The sequence below is a fragment of the Micropterus salmoides genome, unplaced genomic scaffold (genome assembly GCF_014851395.1).
Source record: "Micropterus salmoides isolate LMB-PRFRI ecotype aquatic unplaced genomic scaffold, ASM1485139v1 Ms_hic_scaffold_14, whole genome shotgun sequence".
Classification (NCBI taxonomy): Eukaryota; Metazoa; Chordata; class Actinopteri; order Centrarchiformes; family Centrarchidae; genus Micropterus; species Micropterus salmoides.
Genome location: NW_024040485.1, coordinates 1 through 9,451, shown reverse-complemented (window position 1 = coordinate 9,451; position 9,451 = coordinate 1). Strand labels below are relative to the sequence as shown.

Below are 9,451 nucleotides of genomic sequence, written 5' to 3'. Positions count from 1 at the left end.
GTCACATGTGAGAGCATTTTGGCTGAAGTTCATTTTCACAGTGAAGCCTTCTTGACCTTTTAAACTTTGTGCTGTTAGGTTCACAGTCTTTAAGGTGGTGTTGTCCTCTTTATGATTCGACTGTAGATGGTAGATGTGGTCTGACTCGCTATGTCCTCAGCGTTGGGAAGATGCTGACGTCAGTGGAGGTGGGCTTGGGCCTGTGATGCATCAGGTTGGCACGCCTCTCTGTGGAACGCCTCCTGTATCACTGTTCGTTTGTGGCCCTCCCTTTCTTCCTCACAGTCAGATTCTGCTGTGTCCATTTTGAAGCTGCTCTCTCGCCTTCTTCATGAAACTTCAGAGCTGCCATCTTGTCCACTGTAGCTCTGTCTCGCTGTCGTCATGTCTCATGGTTTGTTGTGCTCTGCAGGTATCTTGGTCTGTAGGCAGATCTTTTGTCTTTCTGAGATCTGTGCTATGACGAACTTTTCACTTTGTTTGGGAGTTGTTATTCTTTCTATTCATATCTAGCTCTCGTCTCCTCCCTATCTAATATAGCCTCTCTTTTTCCATCTCTCCTTTATATCTGAACTCAACCCTTTAAAGACCCTAATTCTTTTCTTCTTCTTCTGCCTGTACTGGCCCTTGACTGCACTTACTTATATCTTTCTTCCACTTGCTCTATACGTTTCTTCATCTGGGGGTATATCTATTTAGACCTTATCTAACAGGATGGGGTCTTTCATTATTCTGTCTCTGTGACTACTTTTCCTTCACTAAAGGCTATATAGTATGTCAATATTATCTAACTGTTGGTCAAACTGTTTCTCCATATTTTCCCTTCATTCTAAGCTTTCTCTATCTCTTATCTGACGTCTTTTATTTTATCTTTAACTACTTAGTTTTGCTGTTACCACATATGTTGTTGCCACAGCTCCCTCCTTTGACCACCTTTGCAGCTAATATTTCTTTTTTCTGCTCTTTACCATTTAATTTCACCTGCTGTGTGCCTCCCAGGACAGCCATCGCACACTCACTGCGAGCAAACACTTACTCTCTGGAAACTTTGGAATTTGGACGGCCTTCATGCCTCGAAAAGGAAAAAGACAGTTAATTGTAAAGCCACACAACCAAGAAACTAGAATGAAACAATTCATTGAAAGAAACTCAGGCAGCTCCCCTTTGTTTTTATATCAAAGAGCTATTCAACTGAAAAATCATCAAAGTAGTGTTTACTAAAAATAACTAACTTCAGTGAAACTAACAACTATTAAAATATCAAATTCATTTTCTCACATCTAATACAAAATTGATGGCTCTCAATCCCTTCTCTAACTTAAATCCTTCATAGATAACACCTCACATTGCTGCCTATCAATCTGTACCTCTATGTTCCAATAAATTGCAAACTTTATCAGATGTCATCATTTTTCTAGTTTTGTTCCTTCTCCTCGACCAAAAAGTGTTTCAGCCTGTTATTCTGAACTAAATTTCCTTTATTATCATAATACTTCAGTAGGCTGTTTCAACTACACTTTTCCTTTCTGTATCCAGCAGTCATTGCCATTCTTTTACTAATCTGCTCACTGTCAAGCTGTTATTGGTTCAAAAAACTTTTATAACTTCTGTTATTATTAACTAATGAGTAACTTGCTATAATGTGCTGTTGTTATCCTAGAAAGGTGCAACAGATCACAAAACTCTCATAACTTTTGGTTTAGGGCTGAACTGCTCTCTTTTTCTCTCTCTCAGTCTGCTGTCCTCCCCCACATGGACACACTCACACTCACTCACACAGACACAGACACAGCTGCACCTCAGCTCCTGCTCTGTGCCTCTCTGTTAGCGTGAGCAAACTCCTTTTTTTCTCTTTTCTCTTCCAATCTCCATTATTCGGGCGTGGACTGCCACTTCAGAACTTTATTTTGCACATAGCTTTATCACGATTCAATCTGAGACTGCATCAAAGCCGTCTTTTACACTATACTAGTCCACATTCACTATTTCATCAATATATATCATATATTATTACTTTATAACTCCTTCCATCAACTTCTTATACTTATTTATATCACCATATCAACTCTATTCATCTGTTATCCTTAAGCTTTATGTTAGTTTAATATTAGATCAGTTATTCAACTGTCATTATTTTATACTTTTTATCTAATGGTCTTAAACATGAGGCTTCAAGACTCAAACTATTAGTATATTATTTTAGGCCTTGGTAACATTTATATGCACTTTTTCTTAACACACAGCTATCAACTATTTTCAGCAATATTTACATGCATGTACGTCTTCTGACTCCTATTCCTGCCGGCTTCTGACTTTATGTACATTACCTAGGCTTTCAGCTGAATAGTCTGATCACTTCCTCAACACAGACTTAATTTACACTGCCTAGGTTTATTTCCAAATTAATTAGCCTGATTCACTTCCTCAACACAGACTTAATTTACACTGCCTAGGTTTATTCCAAATTGGTGGACCTGATTCACTTCCTCAACACAGGCCCAATTTACACATAAATATAGCCTCTCAATTCACTTCCTCAACATGAGGGCTTAGACAGAAATGATTCACTTCCTCAACACAAAATCTGTCTTTATAAATCGCTACTCAATTCACTTCCTCAACATGAGCGCGTAACACTTCTTTAAGCACGCTTTATTCTCCTATCCTGCCGCAGTCCTATTTAGGCTCCTAGCGGTAACGTGCTATAGTACATCCGCCCGTTCAGTCCGAACCTACCATCGAAGAGCCCCAACACTCAGCTGAAATCCTGCGATATAAGTCCGCGGTAGCCACGTGATGACTATTTATTAGCCACTTGCCCATGTCAGCCCGACCTAGTGAGTGAAGCACCCCAGCACTCAGCTGTGATTCTGCACTCTCCAAGCCAGCGGTATCCGCAATGCTTAAATTCTTATCTCTTCATCAGCTCATTACGCCTATGCAGTCCTGTTCTGATGGGATCGAAGCTCCCCGACACTAAGTCGAAGCGTTGCGATTCTTAAAAAACAGCGGTATTCACGATAATGGCTTTAAATTCTTATCTCTTCATCAGCTCACCACGCCTATGCAGTCCTGTTCTGATTGGATCGAAGCTCCCCGACATTAAGTCGAAGCGCTGCGATTCTTAAAAACAGCGGTATTCACGATGATGGCTGGAAAACACTTATTTTACTTACCCTTAAAAGCAAACAATTAAACACAAAAAGCGCATCTATTCTACTAGCATTACACACTTTGACATAGACATATTCCGCACCATGGTTCACACACACACACATGCAAATTTAGCTGCTATTGCATTTTGCCTGCATTTAGATTTGCACCGACTCTTACCCTCCAGCGTTACTTTCTTTCTTTATTTAGTTTCAATTCACCATTAAAATCCAAATTTCGTCTTTTAGTAAAATATTTTATACTTAATTTACTGCTTTTTGCACTCAAAATTTATTCTAGGTTCAAGATTGAGGAGACTTTAAGATTCACACCTGGGCGGAAAATCCCGTATTCAGACACAGTTAAAATGCAGAATTTTGGTTAAACAGGTATTCTGCTTACCTTTTCTATGTGGCCACGTGTCTCAGATACAGGCTGTCCGTCCCGGTCAGAAACTCTCGGCCTCTGGACTCAATCTCCTGGCTGGCCTCGCCAATTGTCGGGTCGGAAATAAGGACCGGCCGGGCCAGTAAAAGACCTGGTCCCTACCCTAACCAACGTAATAAACTCAATAAAATTACTCTATTAGATTTCTTCTTTAGTCAAAAGACGGCGTAGTCAAAAACTTCACTGGAGACGGTCAAGAGTCGGTGCAAAAGAGTTTATTCCAATAAAGGACAGATAAACCCGAGCAACATCCCTGCAGGTCTCAGGATGGAACCGAGTTGGTGGTCAGCGAACATCGCCTTATATTCACCTTAAGCTCCACCTTGTCCCTCCCTTCAGGTGGGCGTTACATCTTAACTCCTCCTTATCTCCTCCTTCTAGGTGGGCGTTACTCCTTAACTCCACCTATGGTGTTCGCTGACCATTCCTCCCCTTTGGTGGATTTCTTATCCTCTACTGCCATCTAGTGGCCTTTTTCTTGTACTGTTTTACCAAATTAACCCTTTCATTAATGTTACAATTTCCACTTTTTAACTATTATTACATGTAATTATTGTTACCATTTATCTCTCTTTATATTTTTTTACATTACTGGATTAGAAATCCACCAATATGTTTCAACTTCAGTCCCACTGTATTTTTTAAAGTTATACAGGCATAGTTTGACACCATTAAAACTTAAACACTTACAATCGTATTTTTTAAAAGAATTGATAAGGAATAACATATTTCATACATGTATAACGTGATTCAATGAACAATTACATGATTTAGCAATGCCAACCATGAGAGTGCTTTGTCTCATACAAGTTAACTTTCAGCAGCGCAGAGCTTGGTTGCATGCAGTACCTAGCCGTACCAGTTGCCATAAATCATAACATGTCATGATCTCATTCTTGGCTTCAGTTCGCGATGATCTCAGCCCTGGCGTACGTGACTTTCTGCATGTGCCTTGCTTCTAATGAGTGGGTTACGGTTGGCTAGGTTTTGCCTGCGCGGCCTGAGCAGCTTCTCTGCTCATGTAGGCACATTAAAAAGCACACGTTCACAGAGAATAAGAATAATATATGATAAACACACAGCGTATAAGAATAAAATATGAGTTTGAACACACTCATTAAACACTCAGTAGTTAAACACTCAGTAGTTAAACTTTACACTATAAAATAACACTTTAAATGATGACGATGTAGACCACCATTGCTCTAGTAATTAATGATAACAATTTAGGCTATAATGCTCCAAAATAATTCACAACACCAGCCTGCCTAAAAGAAAAGCCTTTTTGGGATTAAATGGACTTCATTAGCTGCTGCAGTGCAGGATGAACTCAGAACAGACCCATTTCTCACCTTATTATTCTAAATCATGCAACGAAGAAGAAGAAATGCATAATAAATCCTGGGACAAAATCTGTCCACAAATACTGTACAGCATGTAGTCTAATGAACAAGACTTGTGTTATAGCTGACTTAGGCAGTGAAATGTTTAATTTTTTTAATTCATGTGGTCATAGTTGTCCACAACTCAAATCAGAATATAAGAAGAAATGTTTTATACCACCTCAAGAAGGCTTCCTATCAGAAAGGTAGGAAGGTATTTCAAATGTACAACTGCAGTACTTAAATCTAAGTAAAGTAATTTCCCTGACATTACTGTGTTACGCATGTAACAGGTTTTATACTTCCTGTGAGTATAATCCAATCAATCTTATTTTCATACTGTATATCCGTTGTGTAATTTGATAAATTGTGTTGTATGTGGTGCTCGCATCGGGTACTACTGAGACTTCATTGCCCTCTTCAGAGAAGACTCTGACTGCAACATGCGTCTTTGTAAAGAGAGAAACAGACAGAAAAAGTCTCTAACTCTGCCTGTCAGCTCGCTCTGCTCCGTTAAAACTGAATTTACCAATTGAATACGAGTGCACTCCAGATTTAGCTGCAGCCAGCTGACCGTGTGCTTCTCTCTATACCGCAGTTCTGTGTCCATGCATGCAGCAAACTGAAAGCACTGTCGGAGCGTCTACGTGAAAAGAGAAGGAAGACATTGCTGGTAGTATTGTCTTCAGAGTTGTTAAACACCTCAGCGCACTGAAGGAAGCCATCTGACTGTGTGAGGGGCAAGATCGTTGATGTCTGCAGGCAGAGTAGGAGCTCTCCTGTCTGACTGGTCCACCAATAGCAGAGAAGATGACCCCTTGAGACACAGCCCCTCCTCATTTGCATAATGAGGCAGAAATGCATACAAAATTAAAAAAAGACAGGCAGAAATAAATACCATGGGTGAAAATAAATAAGGTAAATAAATACAAAGGAAGAATAAAACAGACAAAAATATTAAAACACACACATAAATAAATACATTAAAAAAATTAGTAATAAATAAAGTTGAATAAACAAATAAGGTAATTATAACAAAGGTGAATAGTAATATATATAATAATAATAATATATACATTTATGTCTCCTTGTATAATTTAATTACTACCTACATTTATTTATTTACTTTATTTTTTTGTGTATTTAATTGGATGCTTATTTATTTATTGAGCATTTATTTATTTCTGTATTTATTTCTGACTGTGTCAGGATCGGTCCTCCATAGTGGGGTGGGAGAGTTATCAAGCACGTAAAGTTTGGTTCAGATGTGAGCATGTACACTGAAGTTACAACAACTTCCTGTGTCATGGCGAAGACTTGATCTCTGACGCCACGCCACGGACACACCCATTGACAAAAACTCGCAAATAGCACAACTTTTCATCTTCAATGCCTTTAGAAGGCACAGCACAAATTTGAAGTCGGTCGGACTAAATCCTAGGAGGAGTTCGTTAAAGTACGAAGTGTGTAAATCATCCAAAATTTGACGTAAAATTCAAAATGGCCGACTTCCTGTTGGTTTTAGGGCATTGCTCCAAGAGGCTTTTTTGTGCATCTGGACAAGATACACGTACCACAGAAAATTCGTGCACGTAGGTGAAACGTGCGGCGGGGGCTGCTTCGTTAAAAGTCACTTCCTGTTGCCAGCAGGTGGCGCTATGACTGTGGGTGAATGTCGGCATGTACATGTGTTCAGGGTGGGACTCTCATCCTACATGTACAGTTTGGTCCAGATGTGAGCATGTACACTGAAGTTACGACAACTTCCTGTGTCATGGCGAAGAGCTGATCTTTGACGCCACGCCACGGACACGCCCATTGACGAAAACTTGCAAATAGCACAACTTTTCATCTTCAATGCCTTTAGAAGGCACAGCAGAAATTTGAGGTCGGTCGGACTAAATCCCTTGGAGGAGTTCGTTAAAGTACGAAGTGTGTAAATCATCCAAAATTTGACGTAAAATTCAAAATGGCCGACTTCCTGTTGACTTTAGGCTATGGCTCCAAGAGGCTTTTTTGTGCGTCTGGACAAGATACACGTACCACAGAAAATTCGTGCACGTAGGTGAAACGTGCGGCGGGGGCTGCTTCGTTAAAAGTCACTTCCTGTTGCCAGCAGGTGGCGCTATGACTGTCTGTGAATGTCAGCATGTACATGTGTTCAGGGCGGGACTCTCATCCTACATGTACAGTTTGGTCCAGATGTGAGCATGTACACTGAAGTTACGACAACTTCCGTGTCATGGCGAAGAGCTGATCTTTGACGCCACGCCACGGACACGCCCATTGACGAAAACTTGCAAATAGCACAACTTTTCATCTTCAATGCCTTTAGAAGGCACAGCAAACATTTGAGGTCGGTCGGACTAAATCCCTAGGAGGAGTTCGTTAAAGTACGAAGTGTGTAAATCATCCAAAATTTGACGTAAAATTCAAAATGGCCGACTTCCTGTTGGGTTTAGGCTATGGCTCCAAGAGACTTTTTGTGCGTCTGGACAAGATACACGTACCACAGAAAATTCGTGCACGTAGGTGAAACGTGCGGCGGGGGCTGCTTCGTTAAAGGTCACTTTCTGTTGCCAGCAGGTGGCGCTATGACTGTGGGTGAATGTCGGCATGTACATGTGTTCAGGGCGGGACTCTCATCCTACATGTACAGTTTGGTCCAGATGTGAGCATGTACACTGAAGTTACAACAACTTCCTGTTTCATTGCGAATCATCGACGCCACGGACACGCCCATTGACGAAAACGCGCAAATAGCACAACTTTTCATCGTCAATGCCTTTAGAAGGCACAGCAGAAATTTGACGTCGATCCGACTAAATCCCTAGGAGGAGTTCGTTAAAGTACGAAGTGTGTAAATCATCCAAAAATGGACGTAAAATTCAAAATGGCCGACTTCCTGTTGACTTTAGGCTATGGGTTCTTGAGGCTTTTTTGTGCGTCTTGATACGATACATGTCCCCAGAAAATTTCGTACATGTAGGTTGAACGTGAACGAGGGGCTAATCATTTCCAATTTTCTAGGTGGCGCTAGCGAGTCATTTTGCCACGCCCATGTGCGAAACTTGTAGAATACGAAATTTTTCACCGGTTCTGACATGTTTGCAAATTTGGTGAGTTTTCGAGTATGTTTAGGCCATGTCATTTGGGCCTACTTTGCAGAAAAAAATAAAAAATTAAAGCTGCAAGCAGCGTTGGGCGGGCCCTCGCACTAGTAGCGCGTCCGCGCGTGAGCCGGCCGAGTTGCATATTCTGGAGCTCTGCCGGTGCGGCTGTGAATTTCCTACGCGGTTATGACGCCGCATGAATGTGCTATATGTCACTTCCTGTGTCCCCTATGTGGAGCTACATAGCACTTGCCGCTATGAATATAAATCGGTATTGACGTGTAGATGTCTGCGGGGTGGGAGAGTTATCAAGCACGTAAAGTTTGTTTCAGATGTGAGCATGTACACTGAACAATAATGTACCCAAACAATAAAATAAATTCCTTTTATATTTCCCTGCCTTGTTGTTTATGTGTACATACAGAGGAAGAATGTGAGAACAGCACACATTTCATCGTTACTGTGTGTTAGAGCATGGGAGAACAGTAGATACTTTTAATACAGCCCACACCCCTAATACTGTGTAACTATAACGTAGAGAACAGAAGAAAAAGATGTTCTTTCTTTACAAACTGTCTGCATAGCTTATTCATATTGTGTAATGAATGAAAATAAATAGGCCTACTAGGCTCCTCTCTACTTTGACATTTAAGATTAGCTTGTTTGATCCACCTTCATACACATGTGACATTACTGTACAACTTGAGAAAGGTGAGTTGTTTTCTGCTCCAGCTGCCTAAAAGAAAAGCGTTTTTGGGGATAATGGACTTTATTAGCTGCTGCAGTGCAGGATGAACTCAGAATAGACCCATTTCTCACCTTATTATTCTAAATCATGCAACGAAGAGAAGAAGAAAGCATAAGAAATCCTGGGACAAAATCTGTCCAAATACTGTACAGCATTAGTCTGATGATCAAGACTTGTGTTATAGCTGACTTGGGCAGTGAAATTTTTTTAATTCAGTGGTCATAGTTGTCCACAACTCAATCAGAATATAAGAAGAAATGTTTTATACCACCTCAAGAAGGCTTCCTATCAGAAAGGTAGGAAGGTATTTCAAATGTACAACTGCAGTACTTAATCTAAGTAAAGTAATTTCCTGACATTTTTGTTACTTTACTTTTAATAGACCCATGTAAGAGGTTCTATACTTCCTGTGAGTATAATCCATCAATATTATTTTCTACTGTATATCCGTTGTGTAATTTGATAAATTGTGTTGTATGTCGTGCTCGCATCTCAGAGAAGACTCTGACTGCAACATGCGTCTGTAAAGAGAGAAACAGACAGAAAAAGTCTCTAACTCTGCCTGTCAGCTCGCTCTGCTCCGTTAAAACTGAATTTACCATACAGAA

At 40.4% G+C, this 9,451-nt stretch overlaps 1 long non-coding RNA gene across 1 annotated transcript; it reads right to left on the bottom strand.

The window, feature by feature from the left end:
• Positions 1 to 361: 361 nt before the first annotated feature.
• LOC119901590 lies at positions 362 to 3,762 on the bottom strand. The gene is made up of 2 exons (XR_005444221.1): positions 3,556 to 3,762; positions 362 to 1,072 (listed from the first exon to the last, which is right to left on the bottom strand). It is a non-coding gene; the product is annotated as an uncharacterized LOC119901590 (long non-coding RNA).
• Positions 3,763 to 9,451: the final 5,689 nt, after the last annotated feature.